This window comes from Dermacentor variabilis, chromosome 7 (assembly GCF_050947875.1).
Source record: "Dermacentor variabilis isolate Ectoservices chromosome 7, ASM5094787v1, whole genome shotgun sequence".
Lineage (NCBI taxonomy): Eukaryota > Metazoa > Arthropoda > Arachnida > Ixodida > Ixodidae > Dermacentor > Dermacentor variabilis.
Genome location: NC_134574.1, coordinates 172,606,918 through 172,633,124, shown reverse-complemented (window position 1 = coordinate 172,633,124; position 26,207 = coordinate 172,606,918). Strand labels below are relative to the sequence as shown.

The 26,207-nt window shown below is 49.4% G+C and overlaps 1 protein-coding gene and 2 long non-coding RNA genes across 5 annotated transcripts in view; 2 read left to right on the top strand and 1 right to left on the bottom strand.

Annotated features, from left to right (window-relative positions):
• Positions 1-26,207, bottom strand: part of klar (klarsicht) — a 684,286-nt gene that overhangs the window by 510,864 nt on the left and 147,215 nt on the right. The gene's annotated exons all lie outside the window — the stretch shown is intronic.
• LOC142588497 (uncharacterized) overlaps positions 1-26,207 on the top strand; it is a 41,020-nt gene that overhangs the window by 5,677 nt on the left and 9,136 nt on the right. The window lies entirely within an intron of this gene.
• LOC142587270 (uncharacterized) lies at positions 1,287-4,507 on the top strand. The gene is made up of 3 exons (XR_012829424.1): positions 1,287-1,576; positions 3,373-3,583; positions 4,410-4,507. It is a non-coding gene; the product is annotated as an uncharacterized LOC142587270 (long non-coding RNA).

The following is a 26,207-nucleotide window of genomic DNA, read 5'->3' as shown; positions in this document are numbered from 1 at the left end:
AGATTTTCATCGTCCGACGTGTCCGACAACTGCACCGTCGTCTCGTCGCAGCCAATGGCAGCGCGGCTGGCATGTGACGTTCTCTGACGTTCCCTCCACGGAGGCGATGCTGGCTGGCCGGTTTCTCGCAGTTATTCTTTTTCCTTGCCTGCTGCAGTTTGTTTCTGACATGAAATTGTTACCAGTTCAGTAAAATTATCTCGAACGTGTGCCTGTTATGCAAACCAGCGCCTTGTACACTAGCACTAAGCTACTGGTGAGATCGGGAGCCGCGACGCGAGGGCATTTCGCGAGCAGACATCACACACCGACCATCTGAGCGAGGCCGCTCGCTTCGCTTGCACGTTTGCCCTTCGCAACGACTGCGTCAAGTAAACCAATTGTATTTAATTACGGCCGACCTAAGTGTACAGTGTTGTTTTGGCAAAAATAAGCACTCTTCGACGAGCTCAGGCTGGATCGCAAGCGCCGTCGGCTGCAACGTCCGCCTAGCTATGCCTACCGGCCCTATCGCTGGCTTTAGCGGAGCCGTCAGTGGGCAACGCGCCGTCATGAAGTGTTCTGTCACTCACAGGGGCATAATTTTATCGACAGCGTTCGCGTAAAGCGAAGCAGTGTTGTGCAGAGTTGTTTATATTGCGTTTCTCGACGTGGATATGAACTCAAGCTGGGGAGCTGGATGTGGGCGGAGCTTACGCGCCGCTCATGCCGTAGCATGCAGCGCCGCACGTCGGATCGGACACCGAATCGTACCGCGTGTGTCTGTATAGCTCGCTCATGGTTCGGCTGAAGTCCCCGTATATTCTTTATAAATAAGGAAGCCTACCTAGGCACTGTAAACCCAACGATTGGGGCCTAATGCCTCTCCGCCTCCCACTACGGCTTCCTTTGAGTGACAAAGTCTGATCTCGAAGGCCGTGCTTTTGCAACCTGCATGCACCTGAAGCAATTGCGAATCTTGAAGGCAACATCCGCTTAGTTTTTATTATATATACATTTCCTTAAACTTCGTATCACAAAGTACAAAGTACACACTTTTGGACCAAACAAATATATTAAAGGACTCTATCAAATGTTATTAGGAAAAAAACACGCAATTTTTTTCATTTAAGATACATTTTTCTAAAATACCGCAGAGTGGCGCTACTGCAGTATCTGTTTGGTCGACACACCGCGTTGGTTGTAGTGAATGCTCCTTGCAGTAAGGTGGTATTTGAGTTATATTTTAGAAGTGCCTAGACAAAACGTGCTCCTTGTCGTGTGCAGTAACCATCGCAAACCCTCCGGGCTCGTGCAACGCCATTAGTTCGCCGTGTGTTTCGAGCGATCCACCAGTGTCGTCAGTGAGTGCCCTAGTACAGCGCCCGTCCGAGCTGCCTTTGTTCTGCCGAGCTGCCTGCCCGCGCCCTCGTGAAAAGTCTGGTACTGGGGCTTCGAATTGTAGTGTTTGGAAGACTGTTGAAGGTTGTGCTTTTGTGGAGCTGGAGTTCATCGGAAGTTCTACAGTGCTTGCGCCAGAGAAACGTCGGTGCCTCTGTACCTGTTAGACGAAGGAGCGTTTGCCAAGTCTTGAAAGGTAAGCAAGTTTGGCGCTTGCGCGCATTCTTGAAGCTTATGATTTACGTAATGAGCGTTGTGTAACTAGCTAGAGCAAAGCCCTTTCCTATCGTATGTTAGCCATGTTGCTGTGCACATTTAGCAAGCAATTTCACGAAAGCTTCCTCTGATGTTACAGCGTGCTTGCATTCTGCTACCCGCCTTGATTGCTATGCCTGAATGGGCACACAATTATGAAAACACATTGAAAGTTGGTGTTCGTTCTGTAGTTTCCTGGTTAGAAGTTATTCGCTATATAGGCATTCCCGCAAGTACAGTACATGTGTAATGTATGCGTCGATGTATCATGGGCTTCGCGCGTTGACACACGATTGCTATGTTTGACGCTTAAGCAGATAGAAGCTTGTATGAAGATTTTTGTATGTTTATAGTTCGGTTTGGAGGTCCGCGTCGCGACAACCTGTGTGTATTGTTTATGTTCTTGAGTGTCTTCGCGTATTTGTCTTCTATGTTACAGAGCGGATATAGGCCGATATTACAATAACGAGGTGCATTTTTAATCTAGACATTTCAATCAGACGCCGACCTTTAAGAAAGACAGACCAACCAAATCTTAATAACGAGATGTCAGCTCTTGCAATCGTAGGTTACGGCAGTGCGTAATAATTTAAAGACTGCGATTTTGTAGCGATACTTACCCCTCGATTCTATATCACTCTTCTCGCCCACCGCTAACGGCCGGCAGTTGCAGTACGTAGCACGGGCCGGGGCGTCGGTCAGCCCACTAACGAATAGCGAAAAGGAATACCATCGCTACAAAATCGCGGTCTTTAAATTATTACGGAAATTTTGTGCACAATGAGATGTTATAAACACACCTTGCATGTACATGAAAAAAAGGTTTACAACAGAGATGACATATATGCATGGGCACATATATGTGTCAATAAAATACTCGAGCGTCTTTCTGCCTACAGAAAAAGAAGTTATGTCTCCTCGAGGGCATGGCGGCTTGTACTAATGGACCTCTAAGGGAAGGTTTTCTCTAATACCTATTTTTGATAGCTAAATGCTTATGTGGCATGTACAAACTGCTTGCATCAATTTCTCATTGGGATGAGGTCTAAAATTTAATTTTCAGTAATAATTGCAATAATTAACTCATTTAACCTGTCTTCTAATGACTAAAGTTCTATGCTTCTACCTTGACAAACCTTTTGTGAAATTAGTTTGATGAGGCCCAATATACAGGGCTTTCTAAATTGAAGGTATCAGTACCTATTAAAGACTATGCTAACTATGAAAATGCTGCTTGTGTACGTGGTTTATTCACTCTGTCAGACAAAATCTTTACACCCAAGTGCAGTCAGTAAATTGAAAACTGCATGTCTGCAAGGGGAAGTCAGAATTGTATTTGAAGACAATTGCATCTTGTTTGATAGTTCTCGAGCACTTGTGCATCACTAATCGAGCACAGCTTGGCCCAATACTCGGTGAGGCTTGAAGCTTTCAATGTCTGCTAATCACTAAAACAGCACCAGATCTCACTCTGTGTCAAGGGGTGGCACACATTTGCTTAGTTCTAGGCAGATGCATGTCTTTCTTTTGCATTGAAGTTCCCAATACTTTCTAGTCTTACGTAAAAGTACACAGCTCAGTACAATGCATGTATGGTATACGTAAGGCTGCTTTGTTCCTTAAACCGAATCAACGAGAAGCAGCGACTTTCGTTTTTGCAAACCTTACCCTACTTCCTAACCATTCCTTGATCAAATGTGTATAAAATGAATCTGTGGTTGTTGTATTCTTTCACAGGTAAACATCGGTGACGGTGTATACGTTGAAAAGGGCATGCTGAAGAGGCTGTGCCTGGATGCTAACAACTCAGGCTTTCACTTCGCGGAGGACCTCCTTAAAGCTCCTTTTTCAATAGAAGACGTTGAAGGGAGGTCCTTTTTTTGGGCGGCTGTCAAATGCCTTCCACAGAAGGATCCGTTGGATTCCAAGAAGGTCAGCACCATAGTAGGTATGTGTGTCACAAAGAAGCATCTTAATATTCTTTGTGCAGTTTTCAACAAAACTCCTTTCATGGCAATTTCAGTGCTATCTTAGGGTATACTCCTTTCTTTCCTGCTAAAATAGCTATTAACCTGATTATAATAGCATATTATAATGCAAGCTTTGTCACCATAACTAGAAAATTGTCATTACTGTTGGCATATGTATTTTTGTGATAGAGGCCCTGGTCATACGAATGCACTGATAATATAATATCCTGTCTTGTGGAAAGCTAACATGTTTAGTAACAAGCTCACTTTGACAATGTCTGCCTGCACAGCAAAGGCATTTTCTAATCTTGCTGTAGAATGTCCGTAATGCCTGTTCAACTGCTTACATGTTGCTTGTATCATTTCGTGGTTCTTAAGTGCAACACACTCTTCTATGTACCTGTGCCCAAGCAAAGCTGCAGCACAGTTATGACTGGCACCTTGCCTTTCCTAAAATAATTCACACATGAAACTTCCATATACTGGTCACAATACGAATATCGAAGTTCATTAAACTGAAGTTGATTTACAGCTTTTGTTTGTAGATGACAATTGGTATGATAGAGTTTATGTGTTGTGCATCTGTTGGTGTTACGCACATCCATCACGCTCCCAGCTTTAATGCACTAATTCAGTCATTTCATGCATTTTTAGGACTTTGCACAAAACAAGTGGAGATGTTTAGAGCTCACAGGGTTGAAAGCTTGTCTCTTGTGCACTTCCTTTTTAAGAAACAGATGCATGGTGTGTTGCAATGTCACTGTAGCAAAACTAATATATTGCCTTTTTTCTTCTCTTTTCTAGACTACACAACGCAACATTTCAGCCTACTTCCAGGGCAGCTGGAGAACTCGTCCTCCTTACTAGCCTGGGGATATTAAATGGATGTGTTCAAGCACAAATGGAAACCTGTCTTCTGTTGCATGCCACACCTAGCCACTTGGCAATCACTATTCGCCACAGACAGATAGTTGACAGGATGTTACTAGCAAGTCGTTAGGATATATAAAGGTGGTTAATAAATAGTCGCAGCACAGTTTTTAGGAAGCAAATAAAAATTTTATTCAGAGATAAAGCTTATTTTTGCAATACATAATTGCAAAAGTAGTTACCTCTGAATAAAATTTTTATGTACTTCCTAAAAACTATGAAGCGACTATTTATTAACCACCTTTATACATCCTAACGACTTCCTAGTAACATCCTGTCAACTATCTGTGGCGAATAGTCGACAGGATGTTACTAGCAAGTTGTTAGGATGTCTAAAGGTGGTCAATAAATAGTCGCTTCGCAGTTGACACTTTCTAACGACATAAGATAATAAGCAGTCGGTAAGAATTCTATCGACATTTTATATCTATACTTTCAATTCAATATCGGTGGCCAATAGTCGGTAGGAGGTTACTAGGAAGTTGTTACGGTGTCTAAAGACGGTTTATAGAATGTCGATAGGTTCTAGTAACATTTGTCTAAAGACGGTTTATAAAATGTTACTAAAAATTTTTGTAAGGGAAGGGCTTTTTAGATAAAACACTTACTATTTATTATGACCATTGCTTCCTTTGTTACACAAATGCAGCTTCCAGTGCATTCCAGTTTATTTCCATGTTTATGTAAGTTTCTAATATGAGGCTTGCATATTCATTTCTCACGTTCTGGAGTGGCAAGATGCAGCATTACTGTCTCATCGTTCGCTGTACTACAGTAGTGTTCACTTATTACACTGAATCCCCCGTTTAGGTATTCTGTACTAATTTCACTTTATTGCTTTTTTGTTGTATGGTTATTTTTTCTCGCCATTACCTTCTTTGATATATCCTAAAGGCAATATTTCCAATTTTGCATTGTTCCCATTTTTTTTATTTCTGTCACAGGATTGTTTTATGATGGTATGCGGTGGTATTTCTTTTTGTGCTCTTTTCAAGCTTCTAGATGATTGGTAACATTGCTTGGAGGCAGTTACCATCCAATTCATACTCTTGCATTTTTCAGTCTACTTCTTCCATTCGCTCCGATGTCACTTCTGCATAACTCTAGTCCATCTAATAGCACGCGCACTTTACTATGATAAATTAGACACTTTAGTACACTCCAGGTTTTTCTGTTAATTTTTGTATGTGTACTTGGAATTTTGCTTATGTGCTAGTGAATGTTCACTTTCGAGTTCATTACGAATCCTTTCTGCGACTTTTGTCATCGTTGATGTACTTTTATTTGTATTTGCATTTCTCACACAGTTTGTTCGAACCTTGCATAAGCATTACATTTTAATAAAGTGTTCTTGCTTTGTCACAATGTTCTCATTTCATGCACTCTTGGCATGAAGGGCTTGGTCTGGCCACCTGCCAAGACGTGGCCATTTGTTCTTTGCAGGATGTCATTCCCATTGTGGTTGTAAGTATCGTAGCTTACTAAAGGCGGTATTAAGGATTTATTATTCCTAACAGGCTCATTTTCGTGCGACTTGGTAGACGATGCGCCGGCCATGTGGGGAACAGTGCTTGGCACTGCGCCATGGCTCTTACAGTCAACACCGACGCTTCTACTCATCTGGGACGCGATTGGAGATCGTTGTTCGAAACGCCCGATCAGTTTCACCTCACGCGATTGGCCTAGGCCGTGCCAACGGGTGCGGCTGACGACGTCTGCGCGGCATAGGCCAGTCGCGTGAGGTGAAACTAAACGCGTGTTTTGAACAACGATGTCTCATCGCGCCCGTCACCCGCGAAAATTAGCTTCAGATGATCGTAAACCTTTCAAGACCGCTTCTAGACCAGCTTTTTGATAACGTCCTAAAAACGTTTAGAAATTGGTTACGAATAGTTTTGGCAAAGGGATTACTTGTGTCTTTCCCAATCCTATTTCTAGACCAGCTTTTCGAATACGTCTTGCAGACCTGTTCTAGATCGTCTCAAGAAAGTAATTAAGCCGGACATTAGCAGAGATATCCGACGTTTTCCCGCCGAAGTTCTCTCATTCGTGTCTTCTTTAACCCGTTTTTATCGTCTTGGATAAACGCTACGAAAACGTTACGTATCTCTTTTGTGCTACCTGGGGTGGAGCACGCATAATCGCTGCTAAATGCAGTCGTTCCGCTTGTCCATCCGTCCGTGGCGTAGTGGTTTCAATATCGGGCTTCTGTGCTAGAGGCCCTGTGCTCGAATCCTGCCGTCAGACAATTTCATTCAATCTTGTTTAATATCTATACGGATACTTTCTTTAAAATGATCACGCTGCAATGTTACGAACCCGTTTAAAGCCAGAGGCAGCATTGCAAGCTTAGGCAAATCCATGTGCTACCCATTATTCCATGCTGGCTGAACTGGCCTGCCTGCGGCTCCCGTAGGCACAAGCGCCAGTTTCCTCTATTATTTATAATGTACGAAACTCTATGCCCGTACTCAGGTACACGACACACCTACGCAACAGCGATGCCCAGCGACCTCGTAATTTCCTCTCGCGAGCGGTGCTGCTCAACAGCGTCCGTAGCGCCGCCTGGCCCAGTTGAAAACGGCAGACAATGCTACCGTCACACGCTGCAAACGTGCACGGAGGAGTGCACTTGTATACAGATAAGAACACAGGGACGCGTATTGACCATAAGCTCAGTATTTCGCGAGCAAAGACCCGAGGCGAGTTTCGTGATATACATGCACATATATGTATACAGCAATGGTGCTCTGCATTCATACATAGCCAAACTGCTTAGAGTACTACATTTGCATATATATATATATATATATATATATATATATATATATATATATATATATATATATATATATATATATATATATATAAAGCCGAACACGACTGGCCTGACAATACGCTGAGAGAACAAGGGGACGCGTGTTTTATTGATAGCCATAACAAAACGCGAGAGAAAAGAAACGACGAGGCTTGCATAGAAGACTAGTATTCTCACAGATAACGAAAAACACATGCGCATAGGACAGCTCGGACAGTCGCGCGACGGTGTAAGGCTATGTAACAATACAGCGGTGGCCCCGTTTGCGAGGGATAACAATGCATGTAAATTTGGTCTTTCTTGGTGCAGTGGAGAGCAAATCTACATTTCGGGGCGAAGAACGTGCATGAGCGCGGTCTTCGTAAACCACTAAGGGGGCGGGCTATACGGTGCTCGTTAACGTGCGAGCATATCGGGCTGCCGATCTGCCACGACCAGCGAAATGCGATCACAACTGTAGAGACAACAATCTCAGCAGCAAAGCGCAGAATCGTGCATTACGCACATCGCCACAGTGATGACACCACAGAGCCCCACAATCACGTCGCGATCGCAGCTCCGTCGCGAAGCGCCGAGAAGACGGGTTTCCCCGAACTATGGCGACACGTGCACATCCCGGCGTGCTGCACAGCGGGATTTCCGGCGCACACAGAATCCAGGCTCGAAACCCTCCGAGACATTGCGGCAGGCGAGAGAGGAGATACGAGAACAAGGACGCCGTAAGGACGGGTTTATCTATATCGAGAGGCGGCAATAATTACGAGTCACGCGTTTGGCTGTAGCGCGGCGGCAGCACTGCACTCCACCCGTGTGCCCCACCGAACGTCAGCCAAGCTGTTCATCGAAAAAGAAAAAAAAAATGTAAAGAAATGGTCCGGGGCGCGGGACGAGCATGCTTCCCCGACGCCATGGTGGCTACATGGCGGCTGCATGGCGGCTGGCTAAAGGTGTGCCTAGTGTGTGCGCCATTGTACACGTCACGTCGCAGCCATCTGGCCGACTAAAAGTGTGACCTATTTCATCGAAGGGATTATACCGCTTTCGCATTCCCACACGTAGGCAGTCTTAAGTGTGTCTGCTGAATTTTACAGCGAAGCTGTATTTGGCTAGCCGATTCGTCCGTCCGTCTGTCGCCTGTACGCCGAAAATTCCTCCGGCGCAACCCCATGCGCATGCGCGAGAAAAAAAAAAGAGAGGCGCGCAATTGGCTGCGCCAGTAGTGACATCATTGCTCTCCGTCGCAGCCGAGCGTGCGCGCAGCAGTTCCGAAATGGGTAGGCCACGCCTCATACGTACTCCTGAGGAGCAGGCAGCTTTCCATCAGCAACGCCGTGACCAAAACGGAACGAGCTCGTCTACGCCGTGCCGATCCTGCAGCCCGGGCACAAGAACGGGCTCCTGCAGCCGAGCGCAAGCAGCAATTGCGTACCTAGGATCCGGTAACCCACCAAGCCGTCGTTTAATGAATGTCGGGATTAAATAGGTGAGAAACAACGGGGCCGTACGTTTCAGCTTCGCTAGTTAACCATCAGCACGGAGTACTCGGGTGATTTTTTTATTTTTATGTGAACAGTTTTGCTAACGTTAGCTGGAACACACGTTACATACCATTTCATCCAGTTTATGCAAGTTATTTGATCGTGGCGGTGTACTGCATCGATATCGTTTGTTGCTACATGCGTTCTTTATGGGAGGACAATGGATCCGACCTCTTACGGTTGAAGAAAGAGACGTAGGACAGGCCTGTTAACGCTTTCATTCGCAATTATTAATCGAATACTACACCATGAAATTCTAAGAACATTATCAGGACGTACAGGCGCGCAGAAAAATAACTGGAACACGCGGGAGCCATAGCCGAACTGCACCCCACAGCTCTCTCAATCCGCGGGTGAAGAAATAGATCTAGAGGTGACTATGAACGCAGGCGTGAGCGCATGCGTGACCCGTTTTCTAGCTTGCCCCTGAGGCGACTAGGGGGAAGTGTTCGGCCATAGTTACCATGTTCCAATTACTTTTGTCCGCACCTGTACCCTGGAGTACGTTAGGACGTCGTTGTGTCCGGCCTGAGAACGTCCTCAACACGTCCTTAGAACAGGATATTTTTAGTAGAAAACTTGTGTGTAAGCATCTCCCAGATGTCACGCTTGCATATTCAGCCTATGGGACGTCTTGGTCGGTACGCAGCACAGAACTAGTTGCTGTCTCAAGTTGGTGCTTAAGTGCACGTGAGCCGAAACAGTGGAAGTTCTGTGCCGCAGTTTTTAGTACTAACCCTGCGTTTGTGTTTCTTGCCATCATGGTGGCATAAAAGGAGGCTTCCTAGCCCCCCCCCCCCCGTATGTTTAGGAATTATTCCAGGAGATAGCTCCTGGAATAACTAGGTCGCCGCACGCACGCTTCGACTCGCGCCAAGGCCTTAGCTGTTTCTTGTGTGGACATACTATCCCCGGGACCAGCCCACTTTTCGCAGCGTTTCCTTCGTAGCACGCTACATAGAAATTGTGCGAAGCTGTGCCGACTTCGTTATTGGAACAAATTAATCATGCACCAACATTTATTCACTGGGGAAACGCAGTCGCTGGTGACGTCGCAATACGTGTTCCTCTCGCTTACACCCGCGCACCACCTACGTAGACACCGACATTCGCACTGTCGTAGGCTCGCGCCGAACGGCCGGCGTAGGAATCACGCCGTTGCCGCCATGCGGTATTCGTCTTCAACGTGGTCATCGTCGTGCAACTGTAGTCACAGACAGGGACGCTCGCGACTCCCGCTACCCCCTCCCCCCCCCCCCCCCACACACACAAGTACTCAATTTACACGAACACGTTGGTCCACCTGGTATCGCTTTGCGGAAACCTAAACAATGCTAGATAGCCAGGTGCCCGCAAAATGCTTCGTATACGACCGATTTCCGCAATGTGCAGGATCTGCACAATTTTTACGAAGCTTCTAAATTTCCGAGCAAATAAAGCCTGTTTCTTTTTTTTTATTTATTTCGTGCCTTCAAAACTTCTGGAAGCTTTACATTGCTAGAAAATGATGCTTGCGAGCTCCTCCGGTTCCGTCGTCTGCTCAACTTGTTTCAACAACAGAGGACGACCCCGATGAATGCCCTGAATGCGATGGAACACTCACTCTGCCCATTACTTGACACGGACTCAGCGACGGCTTTCCAGCGCGTTCCACGTTACACAGTACAACGTGCAGCTAGCCGCCGCTAAAAGAACGCACGACCAACCGGCCGTCCACGATCCCAACACGCTGTCTCGAGTCCATCGCGCAAACAAGACACGCAAAACTCACGCGGCTACAGTTTACCACAATCACGGTAAGCGGGCGGATCGTAAGATTTATTTTCTTCGCTTGCGCCACCCCGCGGCCGAGCCGAACGACACGGCGAACACTCGCGAAATCGTATGTGCGCGAGGTAATAAATCTCGAGGAGGGAAGAGAGGGTGGTCGAATCGAGTGAGATGTGTGCGCGCGCGCATGCACGCACCCTGTGTACACATGCGCAATCGTACACAAGGCGAGGAATTTCGCGCAACGCCCTCTATGCACAAACGACTGCAGAATACGCCAGCGTGAGACGAACGCGTAATCATGCGGGAAGCGAAGACAACAGAGCGAGCACGCGGTGGAGCAAGTGGACCGCGAAGACCCACGGACAAAGCGCGCGAGACTGCTTGCACGCGCGTCCACCTGCTCGGCAGCTTGAAATAAGCGATGAGTGAGAGGGGACACGCTGATAAGTTCCTGGCTCTGACCAAGAAGGAAGAGAGCCACGCAGAGTTGTGAAATGACACATTTGTTACACCGCCGCGAGACTGGTGCATTTGGTACTGCGCAGTTGCAGCTTTTTCTAGACAGTTCAAATAGAACTCCTTTTGGCCCTCAAACCAGCTCTCAGAAGCATATCTGACGTCAGAAACGTCCTAAAAAAAGTTGACCCTTCAGGAATTTTTTCAAGTTCGAGAACAGTCCCAAGTCCGAAAGGGCTAGGTCGGGTGAGTAGAGAGGACGGTGGATTAATTGGAAAGGCAGGTCGTTAAAATTCGGACGCCCCTCTATCGAGCATGTAATGTGCAGCGGCATTTCCGCATGCACATCAGCTGTGGTGCTCTTTTATATGCGCGAGCATATGCATTGTCATTTAAAAGCAAGAAAAGAGGATCTTTACGGTCAACTTTCCACGGCGTTTCATCTTTACTGCCTCCTTCAGGTGGTCCAAGAGGTTAGAAAGCTGCCCAGTAATACTATGCTCCTGAGGCAGGCACAGTCCACCAACCGAGTGTGTCATATTTGTCTCAAAAATGGACGCTGTGACCTTCCTGGCCAATTTCCGGGTGGGGACGAACTACGTCGGCCGCGGTGACCCCCGGTGGCGCCATTCCTTTGCCTGTTCCTTGGTTTCAGGATCATAGATGTGGAGCCGGGCTTCATCACTGTCGTAGCCTTAAAATCCTGTGCGGCTTCAAATTCGGCCAACATCGCCTTGGATGCTTCAATTAGCTCCTTATTATGGTCAAGCATTTCGGCAGCCACTTCGCTGGAAGGATGGTCATCCGATATTCACCGGTCCTCGGTAATCAGCTCATACATGGACAGCATCGCGCGTTGCAGGGTCAGTTGAGGTTGGGTGGCGCCCACCGCGGGGACCATTTTCAACGGTGAAAGGCCCATGGCCACGTAACGCCATAACCAAGTTTTGACAGTGCTGCAAGAGGGACACTTCTCCCCCTAAGTTTGTGACATCTCAGTGTGAACGTACTTTGCTGACCTTCCCTGGATAAACGAAATTGAATTTCATGACAGCCTGTGGCTCCAACGAGGTGAAACGTGCTTGTGCCCAGTGATCGCAGATTCTCAGCGAAAGAAGAAAGAACACCTTTAGGAATCGGAAACATACAAAAAAGCAGTTACATAATAAGAAATTAGGCCGTCATATATGCCACCCTCATTTTTCTATTTCATCTAGAAGGGACAAAGCTAGGAACTTATCAGCACATCCTCGAGCAAATAAAAAAATTGTAAACAAAAGGAGCCGGAACTGTCTGGTGCCGGCAAAAAGAGCCGGAACCAAAAAACAAAAAGAGTCGGCACACGCACGCGTGCGTGCGCGCGTGTTTATTTTCGATTCCTAACTCATATTTACCAAGCGCGTTTTCTTGTTTACCATAGAGTGCACATGTATTGCTATAGAAATTTAGAACGCTTCACTCGCTGTCAAATTCTGCGGCCAAAGCCCAGTAATTCGACAAACTGGGGCTTGTCTCCGATAGCCACTTTCATAGGGTAATAATACTTCATTTCATTGATTGATCGACTGATTGAAATGCTACGCCGCAGGGCAGGCCATCGAAAGGCACGGCGAGTTTCGCGCATCGTGCCCGAATTCTATGCCAGAGAGCACATTTCGTTTACGTGTAAGCAGATCGATAAGGCGCAGTGCATGACGTCACAGATATGACTTCAGACGCAACGAGGTAGGAGAGATAGAGAGAGACAGGCATGCGCAAATGAGCTTATACGGGTACTGTAGCATCTGCAGCGCAACTATAGAAGTCTTACCGACGTGTTATTTTAAAATGACAAAGGTGACAATTGATGAGCAGTTTCAAAGCTTTCCTTGTCGATGCTTACCATACTAAGTGGCGAATAACGAAGAAAACTCGTTCATCTATGCCTGCACTTGCATTTCTTTCTTGCTTTATTTTATTTATTGCACAAATATTTCCCCCAATCACACCGTAGAAATGAAATCACACAATATTTATTTATTTATTTATTTATTGTACAGCCCGCTACACGTACGTACCCAAACTACGCGCTTTCCTCAACCATAACAAGCCGTCGCAGAGCTCCCTTTGATTGCTTGCCTTGGAGCATTTTACTTACAGCGTCGCGCGTTAATGTGCTTTTCGACTCGGCTAGTTTGTATCGACATGTGACACTGCCTGACGCCTTTTTAATAATAAGCGAAATGAAAATTGAGATCAGACTACTCGAAGCGCCAATCTCTTTTTCACATGCTACACAACCGCTTCGGTGCGGAGAAGCCCGGTTGGAGAGAACACACGTGGAACGGGGGGGGGGGGGACGCACGAGCGCCGAGAGATAAAGAAGGGCCGCGTGTACGCGCCCGCGTATAGCTCGCGTGGGCAATCAACCGGTGCCCGAATCAATCGGGCCTGCTTAACGCTGCGACATAACCAACTGCACGGAAAGCACGCCACGAGAAGAGAGCAACCAATGCGCGCTTGGCGCATCGCAGCGACTGCGCGCAAGCACACAGACAGACACGCCCGTAGCGGGCGCGTCAATCCTTCACTGCAAACAAACAAATAACAAGAGCACGAAACAAAGCTCGAGCGACGTCTCTAAAATAACTGGCCTAATTAGTTCCTCTCTTTCCTTTCTGCTTCGATCGATGTGGTCGCCACGAAATCCCCGAATCGAAACTTCGTTTCATCCGAGCGCAGGATTTTTTTTTTCTTTCTTTCTCTCTTACCCCCCTCGCGTCGCTGTACAGAGAATCGTCGATGCGTCAGCGTATGTATTTTGTAAGCTACAGAGGTGCACAGGCACGGCGTCGCGCTGCGTCTTCGGTGAGGCGTGTACAGGTTGTGCATGCGTCGACGTTAGTGCAACGGCAAAATAAAAAGACGGCGGATCCATTTAGTGGGCGACATATATAACCGGCCCAAGAAAACGGCCCGCGGGATTAATGGGCGAAAGCGGCGCAGTGACATCGTCCCAAATTGCGCCGCGCCGCCGCCAAATCAAAGCGTCTGTACGCCGCCCACACCCTTTAGCCCAATTAGAGAGCATGCAGCTGACTCGGGTAGCTTTTCGACGTCTCTCTCTCGCTCTCTCTCAGTTTGAGGACACACAACGTTCGCTTCATCTCGGCTTAGGTGCCACAGTTTGCTATGTGACTAATTCGTATTGAGTAGTTCTCGATATCGTGATGGAAACTGCATGTGTCAAGAAGAAAAAGAAAGGAAAAAAATGCCGTGGAGAAGGCGAAGTGGTGTTCTGGTGGTTATCCTTGTCTTTCGACACGATTCATGACATCCGTTCTCTGCTGATGGTTTGTTACCGTACCGTGAAGCCAAATACTAGCCTCTTGACCTGCTTTACATACAGGCATCACCCTGCTTAGCGGAAAAAGCTGCTGTCGTGTTCGCATTATATGGCACCAACTAGGACGTCTACAATGTCACAGTTCGCACTGCGAGCCTTAATGCGTCTTCGCTAGATTTCGCTATCAGTCGTCATTATGTTTCGTCAAACTTACCTTTAATTTTGGGATCTGATGTTGTGTTCATTGACAAGCACAATTCGTCTTTATTTGGCGACGCATATTACGCTTTTATATTTTATAATTAATGCAAATTTGTTTAATGCACTGTGTCGTGTAGCTTCACAGAGCCCGTGTACCCATGCAGATGTTATATCATGATGGAGAAGGCGTTAACGAAACAACATTGACGAGAAGGCGGAGCAATGGTTTCGCAGTGGCTATTTCCTTACCTGGGGCATCCATCCTCAAACGAAAGCCTATTCTCACCACGTGGTGCCGAATAATTTCCATACAAGCTGTAGCCGGCTTGAAGTACTGCGAATAACTTCCGTCGTGCTACACACTGGCACACCTAACTTTGACCTGCGCATTTCAATCAGTCGCGAGTAAAATAACAATTGCTAAGCGATTCGATCACACGCGCACGTCGCGCCTGCCGCGAATCTAATGTGCGAGCGGGCGCTACAGACGCGCGTGCACGAGCACGCGATGCTGCTCCGACGTGCCGCATGTTTGAGCCATGGACTGTCCGACGCAGAGTGTAGTGGAGATGAACAGTGTTGCGTACCGTACTGCTGCCGAGAAGTAGCGGCGCCTGCCTATCGAAGCTCGACCGACATTACTTAAGCGCGGGCTACATGGAGCTAATTGTCACGGCGAACGCGGCGCGGCGAACAGGGGCGCCGCGGAAAGACGTCGAAGATGCGCTGCATAGCAATACATGAGGAGGCGAACAGCGGGCGGACGCCGCCGCGAGTTCGCCGTGTTGGCGCCAGTGTTATCAGACTTAGCATACGCGTTGTGGTAAACGATGAAACAATATAAGCGCTTTTTAAGGTGGCATATACCGCTTTTATAACTGAAAAATACACCAACACTAGCGCAGACACCAAGGTGGTTGCAGAAGACGAGAAAAGGCCGCGCGCGATAGACCAGCATGCCTAGCGACCGGAACTGGCGCCTCCCGATTGGCTGTCGTCCGCCGCTGCGCGCTCGACGCTTCCGGCGGCCGGACGAAAATATCTGGACAGACAGGTCCGCGGCGGCCGTCAAATTTTTGGACGCCGGCCGTCGGGCGTTCGCCGCCCAAGGAATTTCGTCGCTCGGACGCAGGTTATTCGCTCCATGTATTCCGGGCTTTATTGGGTAGCGTGGCTTTGTCGACGGGCTGCAGGCATCCGGTAGATCATGACGACCAAGCAGGGGCGAGACGATTTGCTAGTGCGAAACTTCACGGTTTATTCAAAGGTAGTTGAAAGAAAATAAGAAAAGCATGAAGTATGAAGTATCTGACAAGTACATTTCAGAACCCCTTAAATAGGCTCTCTAAAAGTGTGGGCGGGATCTTGCTTCCGTCGATGACACGTGACAGGCACAGAGAGAGGGCCCCTCCTACTGCATTACCGAGCACGGGAAGGAGAAGTCTATCCTCTTTTCGACGAATCCGGGGAGAAGGTCGGGTGAATGACCTCTTCGGCGCCGTGGGGTCCGGCCAAATAGAAGGTAGGGGGATGACGTATCGCCCGTGGTGTCCGACCAAGTAGAGGGTAGGGGGATGACGTATCGCCCGTGGTGTCCGACCAAGTAGAGGGTAGGGGGATGACGTATCGCCCTTGGCGTCCTACCAAGTAGAAGGTAGGGGAATGACGTATCGCCCGTGGTGTCCGACCAAGTAGAAGGTAGCGGGATGACGTATCGCCCTTGGCGTCCGGCCATACCTAACAACAGACGACTTTCTTTGGAACCTGCGGCGGCGCATGTTACCATACATGTGCGACTCACGAACCGGTAAACGAGCTAACTGTTTAACGGCTTCAGGGTACACGGCGCAGTTGCAAAGTTCCATTCATTCGTTCATATTTATTTCCGCAATTCATACAATAGAAATACAGGCAACAGGAGCAAGAAAAGCTTGTCCTACGACAGTTCCAACGGGTCCGATTACCCATGCAGATGCTATAGCATACAGTGCATTAAACAAATTGGCATTAACGATAAAACCGCCCAAAGCACGATATGCATCACCAAATAAACACGAAGGTAACATTATGATTCACAGTGATCGGAATAACAGGTCTCAAAAGTGAGTTTCACGGAACAGAAGGAAGACTGCAGGGCCCAATATCATAAACTGAAACGCACGATTTAAAACAAATAATTAGGGAAATTACGCACTTTGAGATCTCTTCGTAGCACAAAATATATCTAAGCCTAAGGACATCGAGTCCTTTAATAGCGTGTTTATAAGATTTTCAATACTGTTCCAGACATTCTTAAAAAAAGTAAAGATAAACACGCAATCTTGCGACGTAAGCTGTAAGTACTCTTCGGAGCTCTCTCGGGTTGCCTTCAAACAAGGGGGCACGCCACGCCTTCTCACCACGTGGTGCCGAATAATTTCCATACAAGCTGTAGCCGGCTTGAAGTACTGCGAATAACTTCCGTCGTGCTACACACTAGCACACCTAACTTGCACCTAACACCTAACACCTAACTTGCACACCTAACACATTGTGATGTTCGCCTAAATTAAAGCGATCAGTATACTTAAAGGCTACCTGCGACTTATTGCACGAATTTTTTCAATGATCGAACAAGCGTCGGATTTTTTAGGAACAACGAACGAAAGCAAAGAGAGAACAATTAGAAGGTGGCCCAACCCGAACAGACGCGCGTCTCAAGAAAGAGCCCGAGGAGAGATCCACGCTCCCCACAACGCAACGGGTGCTCGTCGTATAGACCCGCACGCACCCAAAGAAAAAGCGCATCAGCTACGCTTGTCGCACACACAAACTGGCGCGAAGCTTGACGAGCAAATGCCTGCGCGTAGTTCTCGCGCATACGTGCAGGTAACATAGCACGCGCCGCAACCGGGGGGGGGGGGGGCATGAAGAGCCGACCAGTCTAAAACCACGTCGTTACCGCGCCGCGGGGGGGTGCACAGAGCGACCGGCCGAACCGGTGCGCGCGGTCAAACAGAAACTGATCGAAGCGCTCGTCGGTCGCCGCAAACCCGACCGCGTACGGCATACACACGGAATGTGGCATGCGTACACGAGCGTTCGAGGACTGAAAGAAGGCGAGACTGGGGCGGCGAATAAGAGGAGGAAGTCGTTTTCCGCGGACGCGTCCAATCTCCGCGAACAGCGGGCAGCCGCCGAGTTCCGCATTCGGCGCGGCACGTAAGGACTACGCACAGACAGAGTAAACACGTAGCGGAGACCACAAGGCGGGAGGAAATCAAAAGGCGTGGGATTCTCTGGCCGACGCGTAATAGCGTGTGTCCCGCGCCGTCCCTCGCTACACTGACTGCGTATCGAAGACGGGCCCCCACGAGCAAAGACAAAGCCGCCAGCATTAACGAGAGAGCGCGAAAAATGCGTCGCTCCTTCTTTCTCTCCCACAGACGCACACACACGCAGGAGGCGCGAACGTGCACACACGTCGCGTCACCGAGAGAGCGCGCGCGTCGAAGCGGCTCATTATGCACCGCCACCGAGGAACACTCCCCGTTCGAACGGGCGCCCGACAAGATCAACGGCAGCGGCGGCGTCGCGCTACATATCTAATGAACGCGGAAGAGCGTCTGGCCCACTCTCGCCCCCCTTCCCCAAATCCATATATATGTATATATCCACTCCAGGTGCGAAGCAGAATAGCACTGCGGCGCCGGCTTCGTTAAGACACAATCCACTCACCCGGCAGCCCCAAATCCGGAAAGAACGCATTCCCATCGCCGCGTATACCGCGGTCTCGGCAAGGTGGCGCGAACGTGCCGGCCCCCTATACGCGCATCTACAGAGAGGGTGAAATGGCCATCGCGCGCCCGTGGGGCTCGGGCCCCGACCGTGTAGGGAGCAAGCTGACCCGACCCAGAATGCTCCCTGCGAACAGACGGAGGTTAGTCGTACAACACACAGCACGCGGTTCCGCACGACCAAAGGGGGCGACGCCGGTCCGCTCAGGGCACGAAGACGGCGTGTGTGAGAGAGAAGAAGGACAGCCAAGCAGCTGGAGGTTCCGCGGAGTGCGCGGTAATTAAAAATTCCTGCACGCGTCCGTATAGGCTTCGCACTGGCTGTGTGGTCCATTAGAGATACGCGCCGAGTGTGCACAGTGTGACGCGCTTTTGATTGGGCGGCTGCTTGTGCGTCTCGAATTAATCAGCACTCGAGGGGCAGGGAATTTAAAGCGGAGCGTCGAATGGCACACTCAGCGCGCATACGCAGAGAGTTCGATCTCGGCCAGTTCTCACGCACAGACACGCAAGGGTAAAGCGCACTGCGCGACCGCACCGTGGCTGCAGACGGCAATACTTCGACGCCGTAAAAACCTCGTTTGAAACGAAGCGCAGAAGGGTTTCGCGACCCCGAACGTGGGCGACGCGAACGCCGAAGAGTAAATCGCCGACGCGCCCTGCAGAATAATTCACGCCGCCTCGAACCGTGGGAACCAGAAAACAACGCGGCCGCCGCGCACGTGGCCGAACGAAGCATCGCCGACGCGTGCAGTGCAGCGGGCAGCAGAGGCACCGCGCTGGAATAAACACCGCTACACGACAGTTGTGCCTTTCGCTGCTCCTAAGCCCGATTCCATTACGGGTTTCGCCAATGCTTACTACGAGTTGGTGAGCATCGTGGACACTATTTGGGTTGCAGCACAAAACAAAGGAGTGCTTCGAGATACCTTTCTTCCTCGCTGGGAAAGGCCCTGAAGTGGCACAGATTCGCGCAGAGCCTGTGAGCACTACCTGGCGGGCGAGGTATCACCTTTAGCCTACCGCATTTTACAGCGAGCCGTGAGGGAATCGGACCCCTCACCCAAACGCATTATTTGGGCTCCGGGCCACCAGAGCCTTAGAGGTAACGAGGCTGCGGACGCGGCCGCCCGAGCGCTTACCCACCGGGCACTTCAACCAGACTCTTCCGGCTCAGAGATTAGACAACCGCCTCTGCGGTTCAGGGAAATTCTGGCAGACTATTGCGAACGTCATCGGCTTTTCCCGGTCCCTGTTAAGGGCCTGAGTAAGGCCGATGAACGAACACTGCGGCGCCTGCAGACAAACACCCTGTTGTGTCCTGCAATAGCAAAACATTTTGACCCAAAAGTTGATGGGCGATGCCCTCACTGTGGGGAAGTCTCCGATAACTTTCACATGGTGTGGGCATGTCAGATGAATCCGTCCCTTCCCCCCAACCCTTCCCCCACTAGAGAGGCATGGGAGGCAGCCCTACTCAATTGCTCGGCGCTGGAGTCCCAAAGGGCTCTAGTCCGACGGGCGCGGGTAGCAGCTTCGTCCAGTGGGGTCCCAGACTAAGGACTCCACCTATGTAAAGGGCCATGTTTGGCCTGCAAACTCTCAATCCGTTGAATAAACGTTTTTCATCATCATCATGTAGTGGTCACAGAATGGATACCTGTCGATGAAGGAGTCGAGATCACCCTTCGAAAGCGAAGGCCCCATTTTATTACCGTGGCCCCCGAAGCAGTGGCTGGCATCCGAAAGTTCGCAGGAATCCTTTGCCAGTTAACAATGATCCGTGCAGTTTCGCGTCCCGATATCGACGACGCTATGCGAAAGACTGTGTACGTGGAAACGTTTTATAAACCCGATGTTTACAACGGCCACCATACTTTTTTCGGGTGTACATCGAAATGCGCTCGTTGTGACCTCCCAAATCGAACGCGCGAGCTTTGCTGTGTCATGCGAGAGAACGGCCCAGCTCTCCGAGTAAGTGTACGGCAACAAAACACCGGCCAACACTGTGCTGGAACGTAGCGACTGAAGCCAGCGCTCCGTGCTTCCGCGAATGTAAATATACGGGGACGACGCAGATCCACGCCGGGCGGTCGCCACTTCGTCCTGCAGCGTTGTTTGAGATGCGGCGTCGGGAGCGAGTCTTAATTGGGTCAAGACAGATTGCGAGCACTGCGGCGGCGAGCAGATGAGTACCCGAGACGCTTCCCGAAAGCACCTCGGCGGCCTCCGCAAGAGCATTCTACGCTATTATGCGCAGACGCCCACGGTGGGTACGCTACCCTCGCTCTCTCTCTCTCCCTCCATCCTCCACAACTCACTACCGCATCTTGATATCTCGAATACGCGCGGAAGAAGATGGAGAAGAAAAAAACCAACTGGGTCAAAAAGCACGCGCCACAGTTTGGCAACCGCGCGGATGAGACGTATTTTGCCACGGCAAACTCTGGCGCGCGAGCGCGCACTCAAATCCACGGTGCCGCACCCGCAGCAGCGGGGTCAAGCTACAACGTGGAGAAGCCTCGTCCAGGCGGCTCAGAAGCGAGGGCAAGCACGCATCCTCGACCAAGGAGGTCCAGGCTCGCGCGAGACAAGTGTGCATTCCGGCGCGTCAGTCGCTGGCAGCCACGGTATGCAGTACGGATGAACGTACACCAGAAGCGAGACCACTCAACCAGGCGTGGAAGCTGAAGGGCACTTCTGTATACGTTTGTACTGTATGTGCGAGCGCACACCACTGGGCGCAGCGCTACATCAGGACCTGTCCTTCTAGAGACAGAGGCGTTGATGACGATATAGAATTTAAAGTAGAGACGGGCGAAATGCTGGACTGCAACAGATGTATACTAAGAGACTAGCTCCTCAGGCAGGCTACAAGCGGCTCTTTGCCGCCTCCCCGTTTTAAGGATGTTCAAATGATGACGATGGACATCATCATGTACAGACTCGCACTACAGAGTCCATTTGGTTCACGCGTGGTTCACTGTATTGCGTGCACCGGTAACCACTGCCCTCAGTTCTCCCGCACAAAAGCGTGCCGCTACACCGCATCCCTCGCTCGTGGCGTGGTGCAGCCGCCGCGGTGCATGGCCAGGTGCACGCAGCCGAGGCGACATGCAAACGATCGCCGCTCGAACTGGTCGTGTTTGCGAACACAGCAGGCGCTTCGGCTGGACGCGAGAATCTATTCGACAAAGTTTCAACACAGTTGCAAGAGTGACCGGTACATCAAAAGTTGTTGCGGCGATCTTTTTTTTTTTTTTCCAGCTCCAGTCAAACGTGCCCGATCGCCCGCGCTGTCAGACTGTAACAAGCGACGTCGTTCATGTATAGCGCCATGCAAAAAGTGTTTCGGAACTTCGATGAAAGGACGAGAAACTCGTGCTGAAACTTACAAAAAAGAAGCAGCCGCGCGCATTGGGCGATGCGACCGAGTAGACAGACGACCCGGCATGTGCATCGATTCAAAAGCGAGTGCGGCGTGCCTGCGCCGGAACCGGTTCCGCGCAGACCACGCGGCAATCGAGTGCGCCCTCTGAGCTCACATCGACCGAACATGCGGATCGGCCGGACTCGAACAGTAAAACACCGGAAACACCAGGCATTGCCACGACGTCCAGGATGTCCGCACACGACGATGCGTACCTACAGGAAATAACTGCGAGCAAAATCTACGGCACATAAAATCGGCTTCAATATAGCTAGGAATTAAGCCTCAACGTAGTTTATTGTACAGAAATTAAGCTGCATCTGCAGCACGTGGCTACTCTTAATTTAAAACACATTTCGGAAACAACGTAACTATGCACAGTCATCTGCATACATACTGTCGCAACCAATCAGTTTACAAAAATATAGGCCAACAAAATGTCAAATGTATATCGACTTTTATATACAATGAGTTACAACGCCAACGAGATGCTTGCAAGTAACGAAGAGGCTGTCTGAATAAATTTTTCCTAAGCATGACCCTAATGTTGAAACAGCAGCAGCAGACCAGAGCAAACCTCGCCGGAAAATTGAGGCTCTCTTATAAATGACTAGATTCGTTAAACATGGACATGCAACGCGGCCAGACACAAAGTACTACCCGGACAGGCGCACCGGCGATTCTGCGACCTCTGGCGTCCTAGCAGAGATTGGCGAATCCATCGACGCGTTGAAGGAAGCGTCGACCCACGCGCTGCCGCAAGTACGAATGCACAGGCTGTAGGCCCACTGGCCCCTCTTGCTTTTTCGGTTACCTTTTTTTTTTCCCTCGCTGTACTAACGGGTGGGCAAACATTGGAGACACGCCACAACATTTTGCGCACACACCGGGAGTAAACACACTCGGCCTGGGAGCGTTTAGAGACTGTATTATTGCAGTCACGTCTCACAAATATAAGCCGCACCAGCAAGTGAGGATATATGGCTCGTGGTAGCACAGGCACTACAGTGCGCTGTCCCAATTAACGGTCAAAAAGACTTCTTCAGAACACGGTGGGCTTGAGTGAACGAGCGAGAAAAGGGCGAATAAATAAGCAAATAAAATGAGCAAGTTAGGTAAGGGCGAGAAAGGGAGAAAGAAAGAAACGTCCAGTACCACGTTATGAACACAATGGATCCATTTGATGGGGTGCTGGTGTGAATACTTGAGCCGTTAATTAGGCGGGATTTATAATTACAGAGCCGTACATGTATAAAGATTAGATTCTCGGGTATGACGCGACAGAACCACGATCGCACTATTAGGCACGCCACAGTGCGAGACTGCACGGATTAATTTTGACAGCACGGGATTCTTTAACGTGCACCTAAATCTAAGCACGAGCGTTTTTTTGCATTTCGGTACCATCGAAATGAAACGATCTGTAGAAGCCGCGGCCTCGAGTTCAGCCATAGCCATTGGGATAACGCGCCGGGTGCTGTGTATTATGCATAGCACAAAAGAATAAACACGACGTGTGTGGAAACTGTGTCCTTGTAGAAGGTTGGCCCACCAGCCAAAACGCCTGACAGGAAAAAAAAAAAAAAAAAAAACGCGTTTCCACGTACGACGTGTTTATTCTTTTGTGCTGTACCAACGGAGCCAAATTGTGCGCTTTTTTTTTTTTTCGCCGCCACAACCATATATGTTGATTATGAGGCGCGCCACAGTGGGCGACTCCGGATTAATTTTGACCACATGGGGATCTTTAAAGTGGCCCCAATGCAAGGGACACGGGCGTTCGTGCATTTCGCCCCCGTCGAAATTCGGCCGCCGCGGCCGGGATTCGACCCCGCGACTTCCTGTGTTTAAAGGGACACTAAAGCGAAACAATAAATCAGTTTAGACTAATGAAGCATTGTTTGAGAACCCTGCAGGTAGTCATTTAAAAAAAATAGTGTGACTATTAGATGAGACAATGAAGGTCCAAGAATCAGTATTGGATTTTCGCGCCGAAACCCCAGCGCCGGTACGTCATCGTGACGTCAGGGATTCCAAAGTATCTTTTCGCATTTGGGCCGCGTTGGCTGAATAAAGGTTCCCGAAACTTGCCATGTTTTATATTTAGTTCCTTTAGAACACAACGTAGTCAGTCTGTACCGCTATGTATAATTAGTAGGCCCTAGAAGATGCCATCAAAATCCAAGACGTCGCAGCCCCCAGGAGGGGGAACTTAAGTAGGCGTCGCCACCCGTATTTCGTTCTTGCGCTTTTTCTGGCTTGCCAAACGTCTTATCGTTGTAAGAGTGGTGTTTTTGGTGTTGTAGAACGGTAATTTACTGATGCAGAAGAAATCATTTTTCACTTTAGTGTCCCTTTAAGAGCGCAACACCACATCCGCTATGCAGCCACCGCGGCGGATCCTATATAATGCCACATAGTAGTGAAGGTGAAGAAAACAGTACAGCGAGAACTGTATCACAAAACCAAGTCTTTATTGGACGAGAGAGAGAGAGATAAACTTTTGTTGACAAACGATTCACGTGCAGTGGTCGGGGGGGACCCTTTAGTCCAAGGCCCCGCTGGCCTCCGCCGCCCGCTTGACCTGTCGTATGAAGGACTGTTGTCCCGCCAGGTCTGAGCTGGTTAGCTGTGCCTCCCATTGCTCCATTGTGTGGTGTGTTTTACCAAACGGGTGTGATTCACAATCCCAAGTAATGTGTTGTAGTATTGGTATGCCTCCACACCACGGGCAGTCGGGCCTGTAGCAAGTGGGGAACATGGCATTCTGTAATATAAGGTGGGGGAATACTCCAGTCTGAATTTTGCGCTAGCTGGCGGCTTCCTCTCCACTGAGTTGTGGGTGACGAATGGGGATTTTGTTCTGGTTGCACGCTGATGAGCGAGAATCTCCCGGGCATTCGTTGGATTGGGGTCATTACAGTAGCTACCTGGGACCGTCCCAGTCGAGTCGGCCCGGTTAATAATACCTCGGGCTAGCGAATCGGCCGGTTCGTTCCCCTCAAGGCCTGTATGACCTGGACACCATAGAATCCGGTGATGATGGGCGAATTTCGACGGTATTATTGAGTGACATGTTTTGGTCACGTGGCCCCTAAGAAAAAGGCGACATGCTTCTTGTGAGTCTGTTATTATGGTGACGCTCTTTTGCGTGCGTTCCGCGTGAGCGAGGGCCATTGCCACGGCGAAAGTTTCGGCAGCCGCCGGAGAACCTGCCTTGACGGATGCCAAAAATTTTTGCTGTGCTTTCGTGTCGACGATTGCCACTGCGAACCTCCTGATGTTCTTTTGGGCATAACTGGCGTTCGAGTGTACGTTCGTATACTCGGCTGCGTCCGTGTATATTGTGTTGGACGTGGGATTATTTTCATACATTGTTCTAATATGTTGTGCGCGTGCTTTTCGCCTTGCTGTATTGTATTCAGGGTGCATGTTTTTGGGTATGGGGGCCACTGTTATTCGAGCTCGTGTTGAGGTTCGTAGTGGTAATACGTGTTCGCTGGTAAATTGTGGGTGTGGGGAAATAAGTGCCCTTGTCAGTAGGGCCCGTCCTGCGTGAGTGTAGCTCAAACATTCCCTCTGGGAGATTAGTGTGGCTTCTTTTAGTTCTTCGAATTTGTTGTGTACTCCTAAGGCTAGCAGGCGATCTGTGGAGGGCCGCTTTGTATGCTGATCTTATTATGATGTCTACCTGCATTTCCTCCTCGCAACTAAGGAAATGGTAGGGCAGGCCGTACGTGACTCGGCTTATCACTAGTGCTTGGGCGAGCTTCAGCGTGTCGTGTTCTTGCATGCCCACTTTCCTATAAGTTACGCGACGGATCATTTGCGCAATGTTATTTGCGCTAGCTTTCAATGTTTTGATGGTGTGGGAAGCGCTCCCGCTACTTTGGAGCCAGAAGCCCATGATCCGCATCGCCTTAACTTCTTGGACCGTGTGTCCTTCCACAACGATGTTGACAGGTCCGTTGGATATGTAGCCCCTCGAGTGTAGCCGAATGATCTGCGATTTTTCGGGGGCACAAGTGAGGCCACTGCTCCTCGAGAATTTGTCTACTTCCTCGGCTGCTTGTTGTAGCACTTGTTCTTTGTGTCCCAGAGAGCCCCTTGCTGCCCTGCAGCGCTATGTCGTCCGCGTACAGTGTGTAACCCAAATCGCTATATTGAACAGCAAAGGTGAGATTATTGCCCCTTGGGGTGTTCCTCTACTAGGCATATTGAACTTTTGGGAAGCGATCCGACCGATTCCTATTGCGGCGGTGCGGTTGGCGAGAAAAGCCCGCACGTAGTTGCACGTTCGTTCTCCGCATCCCGTCAATTCCAGTTCCTCCAATATAGTTTTGTGCGAAACGTTA